Source organism: Cryptomeria japonica, chromosome 2, assembly GCF_030272615.1.
Source record: "Cryptomeria japonica chromosome 2, Sugi_1.0, whole genome shotgun sequence".
Taxonomy (NCBI): domain Eukaryota; kingdom Viridiplantae; phylum Streptophyta; class Pinopsida; order Cupressales; family Cupressaceae; genus Cryptomeria; species Cryptomeria japonica.
This window is the reverse complement of record NC_081406.1, coordinates 296,457,854-296,481,737: the sequence shown is the minus strand read 5'-3', so window position 1 is coordinate 296,481,737 and position 23,884 is coordinate 296,457,854. Positions and strand designations below refer to the sequence as shown.

The 23,884-nt window shown below is 33.0% G+C and overlaps 1 protein-coding gene and 1 long non-coding RNA gene across 6 annotated transcripts in view; one reads left to right on the top strand and one right to left on the bottom strand.

Moving 5' to 3' along the window:
- Positions 1-13,899, bottom strand: part of LOC131032586 (uncharacterized) — a 94,495-nt gene extending 80,596 nt beyond the window's left edge. For 2 of the 5 annotated variants that reach the window (XR_009371529.1, XR_009371528.1), the window contains exon 1: positions 13,613-13,855. The gene's annotated coding sequence lies outside the window, so the exon portion shown is untranslated. Of the gene's footprint in view, positions 1-13,612 lie in introns of all 5 variants that reach the window. The other 3 variants (XR_009371526.1, XR_009371527.1, XR_009371525.1) reach the window with 3 other exon arrangements.
- Positions 13,900-20,483: 6,584 nt separating this feature from the next.
- LOC131032590 (uncharacterized) lies at positions 20,484-22,130 on the top strand. The gene is made up of 2 exons (XR_009103476.2): positions 20,484-21,148; positions 21,507-22,130. It is a non-coding gene; the product is annotated as an uncharacterized LOC131032590 (long non-coding RNA).
- Positions 22,131-23,884: the final 1,754 nt, after the last annotated feature.

Here is a 23,884-nt window from a genome sequence, read left to right as displayed (position 1 = left end):
CCAACCTTTCATCCTTGTAGGTTATCATGATGGTGTAAAAGTTTAGTGCCTATGCCACCCAACAACACATGAGATATTCATTTAGAGAAGTCTTAAGTTTTAGGAGAGACCTTCCCCAACTCAACATTTGACATTTCTCTTTCTTTTGTAGATTCATTTAATATTGATGATTTAAATCATTCATAGTAGATTCCTAAGCCAAGATATTTTTCTTTTTTTTGTTCTAATAGTGATGATAGTGATGAGCATTCATGCTTGTCTTATTCTAGGCTTACTTTGAAAGATAATATTTCTCCTCTAGACTCACTCATTTATCACCCTCTTTGGGTTAGAAAAACACTTGATAGTGCAAGTAATTGGGCAAGGAATCTAATAGATTGTAAGGAACTCCATGATTTCAGATTAACATAATTCTCATAATTCACAATAATACGCAAGCAAACATAAATCATCGGCATGTGTCCAAATATACAAGATTGGAGTCTTGAAATTTCAATTGACCTAAAGATTTAACATATAAGCCATTAACAAGGCAAAACATAAGGAAATATATTCCTTCAAAATAGACCCAATGGTCAGATATACTAAATACATAATGTGCAAACATGAAGACCACGATGACAAGAGCTCTCAAAATTTGTCTCCCTCAAACACACCATAGGCGAAAACATTGTCGAAGCGCTTATCCACCCTACCATGAAGTATTTACACTACCCCAAAAACTCAATTCGACACGAGGAAGACTAACAATGCAAATCTAACAAGAGTAATGGAACTTGTGTAGTGTGACAAATCTACATTCTAATACCAATGTACAATATCATTGTCATGTCCCCTCTTGATCATTGTATATATCATAAATGAAATAATAATAATTATTAATTAATATAATAATTACCAAAGAATGATTATTTGAAACTTAATTATTTATTAAGTATTATTATTTAAATAATAATAATAATATTCTTGAAATATTCCAATAAAAATAAAGTAATATTATATTATAAACATAATTTATATATTATAAATTTTAAACATAATTGTAAGCACAATTTATATATTTAACTTGATATGAACAATTTCACCCATATAAAGATAGTCGGAAGATGGCAATCTGTTATACAGTCGTTCCTCAGATTAACATAACAAAGACATAATTAACATACAATCAAATATGCATAAGTATAATGAATCAATTTACTTAAAGTTAACTGCCATTAAAATAATAACTGTGAAAGACCGATTATGTGAAAGACCGATTATTTCAAAGGAATGTTTTGTTATAAGAAGACGTGGATTAGTCAATGTCACGACTCATGAAAAGATTACATCGATGATTGCTAATGAATAAAGATACAAAATTACAAATATTAGTTATGCTTCTTAATTGCCAAAGGATGATAAAGGATGTGTTTCTTCGATGATCAAAAGGTATGTCTCATAATGTAAAAGCATATATATGACGATTGAAAGTGCAAAAAGGAGGGAGGAAAAAAACGATGGATCAAAAAGCAATGTTTTACAAGTAATAAGTATGATTTATTAATATGCAGCAAAGGTATTTCATAATGCACAGTGAATAGACCAGACTTTGGGGAAATTCGTGGGAATATAAATTAAAGAGGTATATGTATATTCTGATAGTCATAGTAAGTTACAGGCAGTAACATTCTTGTTCTAGGTGGTATGCATGGGGATGTGCTTAATATGTATGTTTAATATATGAAGTCTTACAATGTTCTTATGCAGAATTTAATGAATAAAATGTTAATAAATTATAATAAATAAATAAATATTGATAATAATTATAATAAATAAATAAATATTTTGTTTTTTTTGATAAAAGTGGATAGAACCACTGAATTATATTAAATTTTAAAAGTTTTTTATAGTGTCTGGTTCAAAAAGCACTGAAGGGAAAGAACCAGTAAGAAAACCCTTCAGTATTGCTTAAGTAACACAAGCCTATTCTACCCAATACCAAATTCCCATTGGCATAGTACATCAAAAAACCCATCCCAATTACATAAGCCGCATTAGATATAAAGGAAGCCGCCAACAGAAGCATATAGAAGGAAGATTAAAGTATGATCACCGAAGGATGCATATCCATTGCTGCCAAAAAACACCAGTCTGAACCACCCCTGTCTATGAAACACAATTCTCCAAACCACTGGTTAGAATGATACCACATAGCAGAAATGAAACCAAAATCAGAGACCCTGTCAAAATAAACATTGTGATCAAGCATAGCAAAACCCACACCAAAGAAAAGCCACACCAAATAAGGAGGTTGATGAAGACTACAACTATGCCCTTCTTTACTTCAAATATTTCAAAACCGAGGAAGGGATCTCATCCACACTTACCTCCCGCATATTAGCTTCACTGTCAATGGCTAAGTTAGCCAAGAAATCTACAATCTTATTCACTTCCCTATAACAGTGGGAAATCAAAAAGGAATCCAAAAAATCTAATTTTTGCAAAATATGATCAAGTATATATTGTAATTGCCAACAATTCGACTTCTTTTTCATGACACTTTGAATAATAACCATAGAATCACCCTCAATTATCAAGTCCTTAATTCCCAAAGATATAGCCATATCCAAACCAAAGGACAAAGCAAAGAATTCTGCACAATTGTTAGACTTGAAACCAATCGCATGACAACGAGCCTGAACAAATCTTACCTTATGATCATAAATTACCATACCTGCCCCTGCCAGGCCAGGGTTCCCACGAGAAGCACCATCAAAATTCAATTTAAAGTGCCCTTGCGGAGGAGGTTTCCAGCAAGCAAAATTTCTCTTACTTATAGCATTAGTCTTATTTAAAATAGATCCATGAGAAGGTAAGACTGATAACATTCTCCAAACTCTAGTTACCATACCATCCCAATGAGAAAAAGAGGTAAGGGTTTCCAAATTCTTATAGATAAAAGACAAAGCAACTTCAGAGATGGAAGATTCAATCCTTAATAAAACCTCAGCCAAGGAAGAACTTGTCTGTTTAAAAATCCTATTATTACGCTCTAACCAAATATTCCAAATCACAATAGATGGAGAAATAATCCAAAGACATGCATAGAAAGATGAGGCAAAGAGGATAGGCCAGGCTCTAAAGTGGGAAAGGAGATCCTTACCAATAACAAAGGATAGATTAAGCTTTTCAAACAACCATTGCCAGCAAGCATAGGCAAAATCACAGTGAAGAAACAAGTGTGCAGAGGATTCTAAATTTTTATTACAAAAGACATAAGAAAATACTGCAGTAATACCCAACCTGTCCAACCTCATTCCTGTAAGGACCCTGTCCTGCACTGCTAACCAAGCAAAAGCACCAGCCTTTGGGAGGCAAGCCATATGCCAAAACAGCTTGTATGGCCAAGTAGATAAATCTTTACCAACCAAGAGAGAATTATAGCCATCCTTAACTGTGTACTTACCAGAGATATTCCTTGTCCAGATAAGCTCATCGTCGGCATCAGAAAGAATTATTACTCTCTCCCCCAACATCTTTTCATATTCCAATTTCACATTTTGATCAATATCTAAAAACTCAATTGATTTCCATTTTGCCACCTTAAGATTCCCACTATACTCTTTTTCAAAATAATCAGCCACAAAGACACCCCAAAGGGAAGAAAGAGTGGAAATTAAAGGAGACCAATCCCTCGAGTTCACCAAAGGGGGATGTCCATTCCAAACTTCCTCCCAAAACCTGACCTTTTTACCATTATGAACAATCCATGAGAGATGAGGCAAAATCACTGATCTACATTTACATAGAAAATTCCAAATAGCTGAACCAGACGGTAAATTAGAAACTTGAAAAACATACTCTCTTGGTCTGTTATTTAAATATTTAGCAAACATAATTTGTGCCCAAAAGGAGAATGGTCTCTCATACAATTTCCAAACCAACTTAGCACCTAAGGCTAAATTCAGACTTTCCAGACTCCTAATGTCTGTGCCCCCAAGGTTTTTAGGCAAACAAACTTTATCCCATGCTACCAGAGGGAGTTTCTTCTTACGTTCTTTATTATTACTCCAAAGGAAGGACCTAAGAGTATCTTGCAAACTAACAAGAACCACTTTCGGAGACTGCAAAATAGACATGAGATAAATAGGAACAGCATTTAGGACAGACTTAATAAGAACAATCTTACCAGCCAAAGATAACCATCTATGATTCTAGGATAGGATCCTTCTAGAGATAACTGAAATGATCTTATCCCAAAACTCAACTCTATCCTTCGTAATGAAGAAAGGTATACCAAGATAAGAACAAGGAAGATTTCCAGATGCAAATCCCCAAAAACTCTTCAATCTATCCTGAACCAATTGTGAAGCATGAAGGAAAAAAATCTTTGACTTATCAATATTGACTCTCTGACCAGAAAAGGATGCATAATTTTGTATTATCCCCTTTATCACTCTTGCCTCACCCAAAGAGGCGTGACCAAATAACAAGGTATCATCTGCAAACAAGCAATGCGAAATGCTTTGTGGAACATTATGAATCCTAATTCCCTTCCAAAGCCCTCCCAGCTTAGTGGCTTTTATAGCCCAACTGAACGTTTCAGCTAGAAGAATGAACAAGAAAGGAGACAGGGGATCCCCCTGCCTCAAACCCCTAGAAGAGGAGAAAAAACCACAAGGGGAGCCATTAATTAGAACCGAGAACCTTGTAGAAGAAATACAAGCGCGAATCCATTTGACCCATGCCTTGGAAAAGCCCAAGTTAAGTAGAACAACACACAACGCCCCCCATTCTACTCTATCATATGCTTTCATCATATCTAATTTGAGGATCATGGCCGGGATTCTCTGAGTAGAAATAGAATGCAGAACCTCATGCGCCACTATAGCTCCCTCTGTCGTCTCCCTTCCTGGAACAAAACTACCTTGTTCTAAAGAAATGATCCTAGGCAGAATTTTAGCCAACCTTAAAGAAATAGCCTTGGTAAAAATCTTGTACAAAGTATTACATAAAGCAATAGGGCGAAAATCAGCAAATGTCTTGGTAACCTCTTTTTTAGGAATAATTGCAATCATTGTAGTATTAAGCTCTTTCAAAACAACCTATTCCTTCTAGCTTCCTCAAGGGCCAATAAAACATCATTCCCCACAAAATCTCAGCATTTCTAAAAAAATAAAGGAGTAAATCCATCCGGTCCCGGAGCCTTATCAAGGTTCATTGCAAAAACAACATTCTTAACTTCATCCAAAGAAAAAGGAGACATCAACACTTTATTATCTTCTGAAGAAACCAAAGAAGGAATATTAGAAGAAATGTTATTATGAAGATCTCCATGCTCCGAAGACAATAGTGACTTAAAAAACCTAACTGCCTCTAAAGCAATATCCTCCTATTCTATTAAAAGTCTGCCATTTGGACCCTCAATACAAGATATCCTATTTCTACTTCTCTTAATTTTTGTTGAAGAGTGAAAAAATTTTGTATTTCTATCACCATCTGAAAGCCAGATCTCCCTCGATTTCTGTCTCCAATAGATTTCTTCTCTGGACAAAACTTCTTCAAGCTCTGCTTTTAGCAATTTTAGTTCATCAAAAACAAGAGGCACCATACCATGTTGAATCACATGTGAATTAAGACATTCAATCATATCTTGAATCCTCCGTTTTTCCAGAAAGATGTTCTTAAAATGCAATATATTCCATTCTCTAATATTAAATTTCAAAAATCTCAACTTCTTAGCAATCTGAAACATTCAGGATCCAGAGCAATAAGGAGCAGAACTCCACCATTTTTTGAGCAAAGGCAAAAAGGAAGAATCTCTAAACCACATAGGTTCAAATTTAAAAGGTGACTTAAAAGGAGCTTTATCTTCCAGAATTGATAGAGAAATTGGAAAATGATCTGACCCCGAAACTAGAAGAATAGAGGAAAAAAATTCGAACTCTGAATCAATCCAAACATCTAATAACAAAAACCGGTCTAACCTTTCCGCAATCTGAGAAAAATCTCTTCGCATATTTGTCCATGTGAAAATCCCATTCTGAAACTGACAATCAAAAAGACGCATGTCCTTAATGAACATCCCAAAGTCTTCCATAAATTTTTCATTAGGAAAAATACCTCCTTTCTTTTCTCCCAAGTCAGTGATAGCATTAAAATCCCCCCCAAAGATTATAAAGGGACCATGCCTTAAAGGGGAGGAAATCCTCTTAAGTTCTCCCCATAATTTAGTCTTCCTTTGAATACCAGAAGGAGCATAAATATTAAAAGCCAAAACTTAACCTTCGAAAGCTTGCTTTTAACTAAGGCCAACATCCAGTTTACAGTAGAAGCAACTAGCTCAACCTCAATGTTATAGTTATTCCAAAGAAATGTCAAACCCCCTGACGCACCACAAGCTGGAAAGGAGAGGAATTCCCACTTTCTCCAAGAAGAAAAAACCAAATCAGCAGACTCCTTTGACAATTTTGTCTCTTGCAACATGAAAATATCACACTTAACTAAGTCCATCTGGGACTTAATTAAGCGCCTCTTGTTAGGGGAGTTTAAGCCCCTAACATTCCAAGATATAATTCTCATTGCTCTCGAGGGGAGACCGAGGCTCCCCTCTTTCCCTTAGACAGAGAAGACTTTCCTTCTCCAAAACTACTTTGAAGATTACGCTTCACAGCCCCCGACCTAGTCACAGGAGGCCTAATAATAGACCTCTTACTCCTCTTGCCCTTAGGAGTACCACTTCCTTTCATAGCGTCACCAAGAGAAACCGAATGCTTCCCTTTCCCAACACCAGGAGAAAGAGACAAAATCTGCTGAATCCCAGCATCAATCTCCAATTGAGTCTTTCGATTCTTTGGAGGCCTACCCCTACCAAGAGAAACCACAGATGAAGCCCTAAATAGAGTAGTTTGAACAATTGGTAAACTCTTACTTGACTTAGGAGAAGTCATGGCTAAATTATCTATGATGCCCACTTCTGATGAGGCCAAAATCTCAAAAGGTTTAGCAGATGCAAAAATAGGAAGGGTCGATTTAATTCGCCCCAAGTCATTCTAAATGGAACAGATAACCCTATTCGTAATGTCCTCATCCATCTGATGCTCATGATCTTTAAAATGATCATTCACTTGGTGAACCAGATTTTCATCTGGCACAATAACATGAATGTCCCCCAACTGAATAGTATTTCCTAAGGTGGCGTTATTATCCACATCCACATCAACATGTTGTGAAGAATTAGACACCAATTCTTTGACTTGTTGAGCAAGGATAGCATCATCAGGAAACCCTAGAGAAGAAACCCCAACATTAGACTCTGAAACAACCCCATCATTCTTCGCAAAAATTTGACCAATCCCCTGACAACTTTCTAAGCACTCTTTTGACTTCACAAGATAGACATGATTCCCACCACCATCATTTAGTGACTTATCCAAGAAATTCGAGGTAGTGAGATTTGGAAGTAGGTTATCTACATTGTTGTCCCCCGAAACCACAATATTCTGGTGAGCTACTGTCTTATCCTTACTTGTAAAAAACCTTACAGACTCCGGATCGTGAGACACAACATAAACCTCTCGCTTCCCAACATCCCTCATATCCTGGTTAACCTCAAAAGTAGCAGGAGGTTTCCCAGTGGAGCCATTAACTAATAGTTTATCCAGAAATAGATTATCGTTACTACCCAAGCAATGTTCAGCCTTATCCAGAACAGAGGATTTCGAAAAATCCATAAGGAAAGGAGCATCCAATTGCAAGGAAGTTTTACCAAAGTCTTTCTCCAACTTATTAATTGGTTGTTTCCAGATACCCTCATGAAATTTAATGATACAGGTTCGAGGGCAAACATTATTAGGGTTAGTCAAGACACAAATTTTTACCAAAACCTCCCCCTCCACAAAATCAAATCTTGATGATAAGAAAGAACCACAAGTATTACCAATTTGTTCCAAAACCTCTAGGTCCATAAATTCAAATGGTAATTTGGGCAAGCCAAACCAGAAAGGAACTAATTTAAAGCTTGACCAAGCAGGGACATAAAATGGTTTCCAAGCCGAAACAAACACTAAATTTTTACCAAACCAGTAATGTGAAGATTTTAAAACTTCATCCCTAACAGAAGAAGAGTTGAAAACAATAATAAATGCATTTGCAGAGAGTAATTGAAAATAATGCATATCAGACCACTTTTTCTGCAATTTATGATGAAATTTAGATAAACTAGTTGCATCCCCCCATATTTCCCCAGAAATAGCATGTGTATGCAAACAACGAGCTTTCAAATCCACAACAAAATCAAGTAAATCAATGCATGGAACAGGAGCCCATACCTGTAAATATTGATAATTGTATAATAATTATTATTATGATATTAATTGAGAAATGCTTTACAGATGAATATAATAATAATAGTATATAAATACATAATATATATATAAATATATAAAGTAATGATTTGATCAGACAAATAAATATTATAATATAAATCAGAGGAACTCTTAAGTTAATATCAGGAAGAAGAATATGTTTTCTATTATGACTGTCTGTGTTTAAGAAGTTGGGAAAGGAGATGTTCCTAATAGAGGACATTACAATTGGTTTGATGCTTACATTAAGAACTATGGATGTTTGATAGACGAACAATTTTATTTATTAATATTTAATTGATTGAGCTGCAGAATATCACTGATTTGATGCATGTTAAGGTGGAATTGTGTCCTAATATATTTAGTTTGAATCATAAGTATCTTGAAATTGATTAATTATGGCTAAAGCATCCCTAAACCCATGAAGGGACATTACAAATGGCACACAAGATACATATAACATGCATGTTAAGACAACAACAACAATCTTTGCTTGACTATCTAGAATGTCCCCTAATGGGACCCTCTTATATTCTATCTTAGAATCACAACTTTAGTACATAGAGGAAAGAATAGAAGGATACTAACGTTAACCAAAGCTTGGTTTAGAACCCTTAAGAACAAATATTACTGCTTGTAACTTAATAACAATTCTGATCTGATCTAATCCTATAATGTTTATGCATGTTTAATATATATATATACTCATTACATATGATATCTATATTCATTGTATTTAATATCTTATGTTTAATATCTACATTCATTATATTAAGTATATATATTCATTGTATATAATATCTACATTTATTATATTTAATGTCTGAAGAATCTTTAATATCTGCATTTTGATTTCTAATGCCTACTGTGATTATTAATACTTTACTAAATTAAGTTATGATTGTTTTCGAGTCTGATACTTGCAGACTATCCTATATTAGTTTCTGAAAAAATTCTATCAAATTAGAATAACAGAGTGAAGTATTTATATCTTATTAATTTTCTGATGTTGTCATAGTAAGCAGTGGGTTGGATACTTCATAACCGTGTGGAGTTCATTTACCCTTGCTTTGACTCTTTGTTACTTCTGCGATTCCCTTAAGCCTCCCCTTCATTTCTATTTTCCACCCTCCAAGAGTGAATATGAACTGCAGATATATACTCCTCTCCCCTCCCTAATTTCTCCAATGATGGACTTCCACCGTCATATACTTCTTCCTTGAATGGTCGCACCTCTTCGAAATCAAGGAGACACATCTCCTTCCAACGTCTTTCTTTATAACAATCGGTTTGGTCATAATTGCCGATGCTTGTTATGACTCGTGTAATTTGTTATTTTAATGCTTATCGATTAGCAATGATTAATTGATATTCATAGTAATACTGACTTAATCAAATTGTAGTAGTAGGAATTAATCGTATGTCCTAAGGTGATCTCATGATTCCATTAAGGGATCTTGTTAGATTGAATCTTTAATAAATAACTCTAACTCATCCTTGTCGACCACGTTCATGCATTTGCTTGTTTATAACTAACAAAATTGACTCTCCAAGGGACTTGACAAAATCGAGCTATGTTGGTTGATCGGATGAGGACATCACATTATCTAAAACCATAGATTGTGGATTCTTCCAAAACTCGCCAAAACTTGGGAGACTCGCACGTTCCAAAGCTCGCCGAGTACCATAGCCACAGACTCGCGATCAGTGACCTAGTGGGTCCAGGCATGGACTCGCCAAAACCTGGGGAGGAACTCGCGCAAATCCTAGAGTCGAACTTGTGAGTCCCAACTCAACACTCTCGCCTATGAATATACACACCCAGCAAACATAGAAATTGGTTTTCTTTTATTTTTTAATTTTTTTTTCACTTCTTTTTGCACTTTCTTGTCCATTTCTTCATATTTTGACTCAAACTCATCCATTTCTCACACCCTTTCTATCGTTGAGTTTTTTTCACATCTAACACTTTGTGCAACTTATCATTGTTGTCCTTCAAATCCAGTAGGCTCTCCACTCCTAAACCCCAAACTAAATTGGATGCGGTGGGGGAGGACAAAGAATATTTTGAAGATCAAAAAATAATTCATCATCATTTAGATACCGTAGCAGTAGCACCTTCTAGTTCGAGGTCTGAAAAATTTACATTAGGAGAAGAAAGAGAAATGTAGATTGTGTTTGGTTGTTTTTCTCGTTTTGACATGTCATTATATGTTAACATTTATAAACTTATGATGTTATACATTTGAATTTGAAACTATGTGTATGAAATTATGAAATTTGAATGATGAACTTTCAAATATTGAGTGTTTGAATATCATATAACATGTGTAATGTTTGAATTATGACAAATTGATAATCAAATCAGGCTCCTATGCTCTCTAAAACATTTAATTTCTTTTCTTTTTTTTTGTAAAACTATGGTTTTCTTCTTTACCGAGTCCTAGCCGAGTTTCTTGCTGAGTCTAGAGTCCAAGTCCTATTTTGGGTTGTCAAGTCCGAGTCCTCAAACTATGTCTAAAACCATTTCAAGATCTTAATTCCATCTCAATCACATTTGTTTTGAGAAGTAAATATATCATGAGTTTATCTCAAACATGGAGAAACACAAAAATGCATCCATGCATTTCTAACTAATAGTTTTACACATACATGAAAGCCAATTCACTCATTTGATTTCATAGATAGGAAATATTTTACCTACAAGTCTGTAAGCATATCAATAAATGGTGTTTTAAGGACAATGGATCAAATCATCTATTTGATAAGCACATAATTGCAAATCTATTTGATAAATTACTTAATTAAGATATGTTTTGATGTTCAACTCATATCAATAACACAAGAATGCATATAAAAGCATAGAGCACACAAGAAAAATGGTCTATGCGTATCCACATGTCTATTTTAAAAGATTTGGAGATAACCTCAACACAGTAGTTCTAAGAAGACATATATATCATTAAATCAAGATGTAAGTATATCAATAAATGGTGTTTTAAGGATAATGGATCATATCATCTATTTGATAAGCACATACTTAAAAATCTATCTGATAGATTAATAAGATATATTTTGATGTTCAACTCATATCAATAACACAAGAATGCATATAAAAGCATAGAGCACACAAGAGCAATGGTCTATGCATATCCACATATCTATTTTAAAAGATTTGGAGATAACCTCAACACAATAGTTCTAGGAAGACATTCATATCATCAAATCAAGGGGAAATACGAAAGAGTCATCAGTATCCTTAACATATATATATATACCTTTCTTCTCTTATTTCAATACGCAAGGTTAGCAAATGATAAACTTGAAATAGGGTATCGACATGCATCAAAGCAATATGTAAAGCAGATTTTTTTTGTCAAAATTTATTGTTGGAAATGCATGAAACGATGGCTAAAGAATCTTTCAAGGAAATGTAATTAAACGTTATGAGATGAAAATTTGCACATGCTGTGTCATACAAACGATAATGCTCGTCATGTATTAAATTACTTACCTTGTTCGCTGTTCTAAACTCAAGCTTGGATGATGCCCTGGAACTCGTTCTTCCATAAAAAAACCCATTACAGATCTTGACAGATTGCACTTCCCTCCGTACTCTACCTTGCAGCTATTTCCCCACTATCTAGGTTAATCGACCCATAAATCCATGGACCGACTTACCAAAAAAACAAAGGAAACCGTCCCAAAATGAATCGGCCTCCCTTCGTGAAAGAATGTTTTTTCAGTTTTTGTTTTATTGTTAGAAATTTCTGTTTCATGGTTCGAATGTTTTTTCAGTTTTTGTTTTATTGTTAGAATTTTCTATTTCATGGTTCGAACTTTCTTATTGAGCTAGGTAAGTTTCCTTATATCAAAATTTGTTTCCCCTTAGAAAATCGATAGCTTTTATTTATTTCCATATTAGAATATATAATGTGAATTTTATATTTAAATTTTTAAATAATATTTTAATAAAAGTTTTAATAATAATAATATATTTGATATATTAAAAATATATATATATATATATTTGATATAAACAAAATTTCTATCTTATTGCATTTAAGATTTAAAGAAAAATTAAGTATAAGTTATTTTATATATTATAAAATAGGGTTGTGATATAGATGGTAGATGAACATGGTCAAATCATCAAAGTGAGTCAAATATTTATTTTTCCTTTATCTTTGATCCAAAAAGTTTGTGAGGCTTAAAGCATACATGAATGTGGAATATGATTCCTTAATTAAAAATCATATTTCAAACTAAACATATATCCCTAAAAAAAATAAAGGTAGTTATATGTAGATGTGTACCTTAGACCAAGTTTTTGTACACGAGTTGGTTGATAAGTAAGAGGCCTGTTTGGTAGCAAAATTATTTTCACAAATGGCTACTACGGACTATGCAGAGACCTTTGAACCCATTCTAACCTTTATTTAACTGCTTATAGCTATTGATCTAGCTATTGATCTAGCTATGGAATCAATTATGTGCACAAAGGTCAAAAAAATACACATTTCAAAATGTGACCTGAAAAATTTTCAGCCAATACAAATCGCAGGCATAAAGCCAAATTATTACCAGCGTTCTATTGCCTGAAACAAAATTGGGAGCCTTAGAAAAAGGGTATCTGCATGCATCTAATTATAAGGGGTACGGGGATTTTTTCCAAGTAAAATAAAATAAAATTAGGAGAAGGCTCGTCATGCTTAGCTTCATCGGCTTACAGAGGAGGACATTATAATAGTGTCGATGATATCTGGAATTGCAACTTCTGTACAGAAAACCGCCATGCATCTACTCTATGCAAAAAGTAGGGATTTTCATACGATAAGGAACAAAGTTATCAGTTGACAAGATTTTCATTTGCAATAAACAAGATATGTGAATCTTTTGAAACAATATCGAAAAGAGATGCATCTCACTGAATACGCTGAGTTCAAGATTTGTAGCAAATGGAATTGTAAAAGCACAAAAGCTACCTACTACTCAATTCTACGGTTTCTTTCCCTAAATAAATATTCCACGCATCTTAAACATATTGACGGCTCTATCAGGTTGAATGCAGTCTTTGGGAGAGTCAATGGCATAATATGATACTTCTGAAAGAGTTAAATGAAGCAAGATACTTAGGTTGCATTAGAAATCAAACTATAAACTAAGATCATTAATAATCTCAGATTTGTCTCTTCTTAGCTAAAATAATGGTCCACTGCCATGGAATTTCATAGATAGAGAAAATACGACCAGCAATAACATACCCAGTATCATGATGATTATGGCATTGGACCTGATGTGATTCGCCCCTAGTCTCGTAGTCTCTCCTCCCATTTCCTCTGTGAATTTCAACCATCACTCCAATAATTTTTTGGGAATGCCCCAAATTCTATGTGCTTTGTGGCTATAATCGTGAACTCCTCCAAAGAGAGTTTTTTTATGTATATCTTTTCCCTAAATAAAATCCTGTAAATCTTCCCGTGTCTCAATTGATAATCATTTTCTTTTTAAATAGAGGGAATTTCCTTCAAATGAGAATGGTGTGATATTTCTCATCATACAAATAATGTGATGTTTTCTCAAACAAGAATTGTATGAAAATTTGTTTGAAACAATAAGGGTGTGATAGTCCTTTAACAGCCCGGCTTAACGAACACACTCAAAGCGTTGACTTCTTTGAGTGGCTGGCGTCGGCCACACAACCTTCCGTTCCCGTTCTCATTTCCGTCAAGCTTTTCTGTGACCCTCTGCACTGACCGTCACTGCTACGGTTAAGTTTGAATTCAATTTTGAATCCCTCCCGCCGAATTCAATAAATGCACGTTTTGAATATTAAGCTACGTTGTGAATATTACATCTTCAGGGGTACCTTCGCTCATGACATGGCCATTCATCTGCAACATACAGGCAGCCGCAATGAGGTTCAGCGAAAAGTAGAAACTTGGGCTTGGAAGCTGTGGCGATGTGTGCAAAGGGCTTGCTGGTGAGTTTGGCAAGTGGGAAGAGTGTGCGATGGGCGCTCAACAGTAACCACGACTTAATGATACCTGCAGATTATTCTGAGCCTGATTGTGTGGAGTGTTTTGGAAGTTCTCTTGTCATTCCACCAGTGCCTGCTCCATCACAGGGGCGATGTTGGCCTCTATTTGCTAGTTTGTGTAATAATATAAATCCAATGATGCAGTGCAGGAACTTGACGATCCTTCTCTACATCAGTTGATACTAGAAGCACTCTATAACTTGTTCTTTTTTAACATTGTTTTGCCTTTACTTATATAGATTTATGCAATTTTGGGTCTATGTGATATATATTTTGAAAAGCTAATATTTGATGATTTTTAAATGATAGAAGATTTGATTATGAGGACTCGAGTGAATCCAACGAATGTTTAGCTCCCATTAAAAGAAATAGTGTTAGAAGGGAATTTTAACTGTTATGTTTTATTTCCTCTACCTTTCTCATTTTCCATCACAAATGAGGTTTTTGGTCCAGTGGGAGTTCCACAGGGAGATGGGTTGAATTTTCGTAGGTTTTTTCTCTGTATTTTAGTTCTGTTTTTTTTTCAATTAAGTATTTTATTTTATATAATAATTTATATAACAATAAGGTATTTTATTATATATGTATATGTATATGTATATGTATATATAATATAATATTTTATTATTTTAGAAGTATTTTGTATATATGATAAAAACATTCTATATAAATTTTAATTTTAATTATTTTATGAGCTTATAATATCATATTTAATTGGTGTTAATTATTTATGATAAAATATAACAATTATTTTATTTAATTAGGAATTTTACATTTCAGTGTTCAAATTGATCTATCTTAAGCTAATTTTCATTTTTTTTAGTTTGCCTAAAAGAAATGTCTTGATTCCTCTATACTAATTCCCCAGTGTTATCTCCATCTATTTCTTGCATCCATCATTGCTTGAAAAAAATCCTAAAATTTATCCAATTCCCCTATCAAATAGCCACATGTACTACTAGAGTTATATTAAATATAATAAACAATCCATAAAGAAATCATGAGTGTGTTAGACTTGGTTCATGACTTGTTCCTTCTTTATACCTATTTAAAGTTCATGCCTCCTACTTGACAACTATATCTCTTTCATGATATTTGGGTGAGGGTTTTCAACACATACCAAACTATCAATTACAACCCCAAAAATATTTAGAAAACATAAGGTAATTAGTAATCTACTAAAGGGAATCTAATGGTGCATTCAAAATAGGCCTTATATACAATTATACTAATTTAAACCTTCATTCAAAGCTACCTTCTTGCCATCCTTTAATTTTAAATTCTTGGCACAAAATATTAATTTGAAAGATAATAAAGAGTTTTAAGTGCAGGTTAGTGCTCAAGATTTTGACAAACTATTGAAACAAGCATCAATATAAAAATCCAAAACATAATACAATAATATTCCTTCTTTAACATGCAAATAAGATTACTACAATAAGAGTATAAGATGTTAAAATGTACAATAGAATTCAATGTTCATGCATGTTGTCATACAGGCCCTAGAATTCATGATTTGCTAACATACATATATTTGAACCAATCAACTTCATCAACCTTCACAATGAGATCAATCTATGGAGAACTTCAAGACTATAAAAGATGAATCCAAGTGAGTCAAAATATATCTTATGAGCATAACATGGTAGAGTTGGTGTGATTACCCCATATTCTAACATATTAAATGATGTGTTAATCACATATTGGCTCTTAGGATCCACTCTATAGGCCATTATAACATATTTTAAAACTTTTTTGTTATTTTCTACAAAGGAATCAGGAGCTTTTGGATGCTACAGAAACCTAACATGGTTCCAAAGGCTTTATCATCAGCAATAAATATTGCACTGATTTGGCCATGCAAGAAAATAAGGTCTATTGGGAAATTATGGGAACCTAATAGGGCTTTAAGATGTGTTACATTTGCATAGGAATTTTCCCCTTTTGTTGATTATGTATAGGAATGGGGGTCATAGGGATACTATGGGAATTTGAGGGGTATTGGGATATGTCTAGCATCAGTTGAAATTCTAAAGGTTTGGGATGAATAAAAGCTTCAACGAAGGTTTTAGGTCCATAAGGACCTAGTGGGGAATCAATGAAGTCTAGGACATCAAGAAGGACCCACAAATCCAATTATTAGCTAAAGTTCTGGACATTTGCATATAACTTGCTCAATTTTGATCAAAACTTTACCAAATTTGAACTATTATCACCCATTTGTCCCTTCTTCGTGATAAAGTTGTTACTTAGTCATGAACCAATAAAAATAAATCACAAAATCCTACAACCAAAATAAGGAAGAAAAAAAAAAGACGAAAACATATTTTTGGATGATGTAAGATTACATGTGAACTTGAATGCTCAAGTATCAACTTCAATGCTTCAAGGGGGGTTTGTAATGGTTGTAGATAATCCAAAATAAATTCAATGTTATTTCCAAGACTTTTGAATGGTTTCATGAGAGTTTTAATGGGTTAGTCTCATGGTGAACACTTAGATACTTTTCTAATGTATTAGCAACAAAAACATAACATAAAAAGTCTCCTTGAAAACTCAAATCACGTATTTTAAGTAGCTCAAAAATTATACATATAGTAATCTAAAAAATAGCTAGGAAATGAAATATAAACAAGAGGTGGATCTAAGAACCTAAATCAGATCTTGATACCACAAAAATAATACCTCATATTGAAAAAATCTAATTAGCTAAGCTATTTAGATCTTACAATCTAATCGACTCATCATGAAACAAGGAAAACTAGAGCACTTAAAGCTAGGATAAATTTGATTAATAAACTTGAAAAGAAATAAAGGGATTTATCATTTCTTATCAGAAAAATGAGGTGTGTATGCAAGGCACAACATGTTTCTAGCTAGCTTTATAGGTTATTTAGGAGGAACAAGAATAACATAATATTGCTTGATTAGGATGTCTAGGTTATTTTTCAAGTAGTTGTAGATGCGGATTTTAAGTAGCATATGATGGGCTTAAAAAATGAATAGGATCACATGATTGTTCCATTAAATTTGATAAGGAAGAATTAGCTAGATTTATTCCATATCAAAGAGCAAGAATTGGATTAATACTATCAAATTACTTCCAACACTTCAAAAATGTTAGATCAAGCACTTGAATGAATCATGAACTAGGAAAGTGACCATAGAAATATGGTTTGTGAATAATACTTGTAAGGAAAAGCATGTTAACTATATAAATTTCCCTTAATGTATTATTGAGTACAAGTTTATATAGTTATATGTATTCCCTATTCATAAACCTTCTTGATATGTGTTCAAGGCCACTCCTAAGGTACCAATAAAGTGTAGTACTACATATGTCAAAAATTATTAAGATTTAACTATGTAACATTTTAAACCTCATATATAAATCATTATATGAAGTATTTAAAAAAACTTTCAGATATATTCTAATAGCCTAGATTGAAACTAATATCCTATAGCTATTTGCAAGAATTTAATTATCTGAGTATAAAAAAATTAATTAAGGTAGGTTGTTGCTTGAATTAATTATAACAAGTCTTAGAGTCACATAATGAGACTTTATTTGTCAAGACTACCCTTTGAGACTAGCTTCCTTTGTAACATTGAAGCCTATTTTTATTTTCAATTCCTAATAAACTCCTAACCATCAATTCCCCAAGAAAATTATTGACCATGGATGTCATAGAGTAAATATTTAATTGATACATGTCCCTAATAGGAAAGAAACCTAACCAAGAGTCCTAAGTGAAGACAAAACATCACTCATTACTCTATTAAAAGAAATATAAATCATTTAATAACCATACTTAATCTTGTAGTGATGTCTATCCTCTAAGTGGGAATCTAAATGTTGCCCCCATAAAGAACCTTAAATTGATCAAAGGAAGTATCAACAAAATTGTTTAATGTAAATTCTAATAGCCTAGACTAAAACCACAATCTTATGGCTCTTTCCAAGATTCAATAATCTAAATTTTAAATAATTTAAGTATAGGATGTAATTTATTGAATGAATTATAACACATATTAAGATTCCCTTCATAAGAATTTATCTATTTAGAGTATCCTTTGAGACTATCTTCTTTTGTAATACTGAAATCTATTTTTGTAGTAACTCCTAGCTATCAATTCCTCAAGAGTATTCTTGCATCCATGGATGTATATTAAAATAAATCCCTAATGGGAATATTTCCCCAAGAGGAAAAAGCAATGGACAAAGTCCAAATTCAAGACAAAATCCTTCACATTGGAGATTTTGAGGATAAAATCTATGTGTAAGTTGTTTATTGATTGACTTATAAGTTTAAAGAGTATTAATTATTTCTCTTGGTAATCGAAAATATTAATTTAGAAAAGCAACTAGGAGACTATTAAGTTTAGTAAGTGATTTCTAAATTTAAAATTGGAGTTTATAGATAATTAGTGCAACAAGATTGAAATAGGTATAAAGAAGGATCAACTCATGTATCAAGTTTAACACATTTATGATTTCTTTATCAATTGTTTATTTTTTTCAATATAATTCTAGTAGTACATGTGGCTATTTGATGGGGGAATTGGATAAGTTTTAGGATTTTTTTCAAGCAATGATGGATGCGAGAAATAGATGGAGCTAACATTGGGGGAATTAGTATAGAGGAATCAAGACATTTCCTTTAGGCAAACTTAAAAACAATGAAAATTAACTTACATATATCAATTTGAACACTAAAATTATAAAATTCCTAATCAAATAAAATAATTGTTATATTTTATCATAAATAATTAACACCATTTAAATATGATATTATAAGCCCATAAAATAATTAAAATTGAAATTAATCACAACACAAATTAATTAAAATGAGACTTTTATTTATATAGAATGTTTTTATCATATGTGTAAAATACTTATAAAATAATAAAAAATTATATTATACATACATACATATACATATAATAAAATACCTTATTGTTATATAAATTATTATATATAAAAAAAACTTAATTGAAAAAAAAAAACTGAACTAAAACACGAACTTATGAAAATTCACCCATCTCTCTTCTACAACTCCCATTGAACAAACAATCTCGTTTGTGACAGAAAATGAGAAGTGTAGAGGAAATAACCATTTCCATACTCCATAAAACATAACAGTTAAAATTCCATTCTAACACTATTTCTTTTAATGGGGCTAAACATTTGTTGGATTCACTTGAGTCCTCAGAATCAAATCTTCTATCATTTGAAAAATCATCTGGTATTAGCTTTTCAAAATATATATCACACCGGCCCAACATTGCATAAATCTGTATAAATAAAGGCAAAACAATGCTAAAAAGGGACAAGTTATACAGTGCTTATAGTATCAACTGGCGTAGAGAAGGATCGTCAAGTTCCTGCACTGCATCATTGGATTTATATTATTACACAAACTAGCAAATAGAGCCCAACATCGCCCCTGTGATGGGGCAGGCACTGGTGGAATGACAATGGTAACCGCAAGAGAACTTCCAAAGCACTCCACACAATCAGGCTCAAAATAATCTGCAGGCATCATTAAGTCGTGGTTACTGTTGAGCGCCCATCACACACTCTTCCCACTTGCCAAATTCACCAACAAGCTCTTTGCACACATCGCCACAGTTTCCAAGTCGAAGTTTCTACTTTTCGTTGAACCTTATTGCGACTGCCTGTATGTTGCAGATGAATGGCCATGTTGTGAGTGAAGGTACCCCTGAAGATGTAATATTCATGTCGTAGCTTAAAATTGAAAACGTGCATTTATTGAATTGGGCGGGAGGGATTCAAAATTGAATTCAAACTTAACCGTAGCAGTGACGGTCAGTGCAAAGGGTCACATAAAAGCTTGATGGAAATGAGAATGGGAACGGAAGGTTGTGTGGGCCCACACCAGCCAGTCAATGCTTCGAGTGTGCTCGTTAAGCCAAGCCCCTTTACCATGCATGAAATTTATGTGGAAACATTTTAATCAATTGATTCTCACACATGACTAAAACAATGAAAAGATTCTAAAACATAAAATGCATGAAAGAGAGTTATATATATATATATTAATAATAATTATGTCTGATAAAATTTGGGATTGTGACAGTGAAACTCTGCAGGAGGCGTTAATATTGCCTATATCTATTGTTGCATTCTTTTATAGAGTGTAGCGATGACACCATGAGAGAAGAGTAGGCTTTGAGCAAGATTAAAATCGGGTACATTTAAGGGTGAATTTAATGCCCAAGGTGTATAAGGTGTATGATGTGGCATTGATATCTATAATGTAGAATGTGATTGGTCCACTAATATCGATTTTCTTAGTAAGGTTATTTTGCTTGTATAAAAAGAAAAGGAATTCACAATTTGTAGAAGGTGTTTGATATTACGATTACTAGGCTACACAGAGGCAAATGAAGGTGCAAGAATGATTGGACAAAGGCTTTTGAAAGCTACATATTCAATTTGTTGTTAAGAGATTCAAACCTTTTTTTGGGTAGTGTGAAGATGTTAAGAGGCTCTATAAAGGCATGAGGAAAACTATTTGTGAGGTACAATTCACAAGAAATAGCCATTTTTATGTTAAATCACATTTTATTTCATTTTGGCCATCATTTTGTCAAGCACAAAAATTTAATGGACGTTTGTTAGGAACAACTTTTTTTTAAATGTGAGGATTCACTAAGGGAAGAAGAAGATAGCAACATAGGAAGGTGTAAGGATTTCAACGGAATGAGCATGTATAGGAGTGCACAAGCAACATTTGTAAGTCCATAGTCTCACATTTATATTACATTTGTTTTAGTTTATACTACATTCTACAAAAATCACATTAAGAACAAATTTGGTGCTCTTAGGAGAAATAAGGATATTATTGGAGACTATTTTTAAGTAAAAACTATTTTATTTTATAAGGTGTATATAGGGGAATCAATGTTCAAGGCTTTTGGAGGTGTTCCTCCTCCATATGACAAGATAAAGAGAATAATCATCTCATATATATTTAAGTCTTTTATTGTAATGAATGCATTATTAGTTGAATCCAACATCCATACGTATGAGCACTTTTATGTATTTACCAATGATGCATTTGTAGTCATTAATGTTGTATTTGATGATTAAGGTCTAAAGGGGTCACATCAAAGGTTGGAGGAAATGGAGGCAGGAGGACATCTATCATCCTGAGATAGCTTCTTGCTAAAGTATGATTCACTAAATGAGAAGAATCCTTTCACATTTGTGTAACTAAACAAAAGAGGGGGCTTGGCATGATGCATGTCCCTTCAAAGAGCAAGGGGGGCTACATTTCTTGTGTTTGCACTTGGTGTAGTCATGTTTGGTTGGTGATTTGTGTATCAGAGGATGGATGGTTTCCACAACACTGGAGGAGGTATTATATGCACTTGAAGGAGATGTAGACTTCAAGAGGAAAGGTGTCTTATTTGGAACACTAGAGGAGGCATTAGACATACTCGAAGGAGATGTAGAGTTTTAGAGGAAAGATGTCTCATTGTGCTTGGAGGTTGTGAACACTTTATGTTCTCTCATGTAGTGTAGATGGTTGCAAGTTCTATAGTGAGGAGATCCATTGATGTAATCAATTTGGTGTTTCATGGGTGAGCAAGGAGCAATGGTGAAGGTGCTTCATCAAAGTCTCCAGAAGGGTTGTTATGATCAACCCCTACAATGTATCATCTTTTGTTCGAAGTATTGTAATAAGGGGAGAATGTTCAAGAATATTACATTAGTTTTAGTTTTAGTTTAGAATAGTTAATAAATATTTATAGTGGTTTGGTTAGTTGGGGGAAGTTATATTTCTCGTAGGTTAATTTTATGAAGAAATTAACACAATATTTTTGTGTTTTGGAATTCTTGTAGTAATGATATGATCTATGGAATTTCCTCTACCATTTTCAAAAATAGTAACCTTAGTTGAACATGACCAAGCCTACTTTATTCTATAATCAAGATAAAAGAATTAAAATGAGAGATGGACTAATTGGTTGCATAAAAGTAAAGAAGAAGAAAAATTGAATATTGTTGTGCTTTCCTACAATGGGTTTTTAACATTTTAATCACAATTTTCTAGATTTTATCTTAGCTAGTTTAAGATCACATTGTAATATTTAAGAAAAGATTTAATATGTGATTTGGAATCATTTTTATTGTATATATGCATTGCATGAGTTTATGATGTTTTGAGTGATCTTCTTAGTTGTACTTCATGATTCAAGTATTATCTTTGATTTTTTTTTTATTAAAAGATATTAAAATTATTACAAATAGTTTGCAAGGAAACTTATCAAAGTAATATAATAAATTTATATGTTTGTTTATGCATAATTAAAGCATGTTTAATGAGATTATTTGTAAATTTATTTGCCTATTAATTTTAATGCATATATCCTAGCTTATGTATGATATTGAAAGGTATAGTCCTTACTAATAGCTTCATTGAGGTATATTATTATGGGTTATGCTCATATTACCTTAAGGTTTAGAAAAACCAAATTTTACCACCCTTACTAGATCTAGGCACTTTTTTTCTTTGTGTTCAATGTCCCATCTCACAAACACATTCAAAATAACAAAATTAGTCTATATATTTTATGTTGTCTCTATTTCCATTTCATTCGTGCATAAGTGCATACTAGAAGATGAATAACATTAGAGTTTATTGAATTAGTATATTTATATTCATAACATGGTTATATACTAACCTAATGAAGGTCTACAACCTTTATATGCTCAAATCAAAACCTAGAAAATTAGTGATAGTTATATTAGAATTTGTTGTCTAAGACATATTTTTATATAGTGTTTATTTTCATCTCATTATTTATAATTGTATTTAATTAAACACCTCAAAGAATACATACTCAACCTAGTAGAGCTTAAAATAGCAAAAGGACTTGCCAATCATAATCAAATCAATCTATTGTTGTATCTAATTGTATATGGTGAAAATGGATACAATAATAACGATATTGAAAGACCAAATGGATTCAACCACAAAACCCTAGCCTAACAACAACAAAGATCCACCATAACATATGAAGATTACCTAAGACAATGCAAATCAAACGAAATCACAAAGATTATACCATCACATGTGCAATAGGGTTTGGATCTCCATTCTTCCTATCTCCATTGATCTTGCTTGATATATTTGCTCTCAGATTTTATGTGCACAAGAGCCCAACAAAGAACGGAATGTGGTTGCAAGTAGGATCGTAGTGTAGTTAAGTCATTAAAATCATTGATTAGAATGCATAGAACGATTAGAGTTTGATAATGAAGGAAGCATCTCCTTATATAGAAGACACTATAAGAAACAGAGGGATAAGATTGAGAGGTGTAAAAGGAGGTCGGCTATGATTAGAGGGTAGGTAAAAGAAATAAAAAAATAATGAAAGGGGTAGGTAGTGTATGAATTAAGAGATGAATGACGTGTCATAGGTAGAAAAGGTTAATGAATTAATTAAATAAATAAAGATTTAT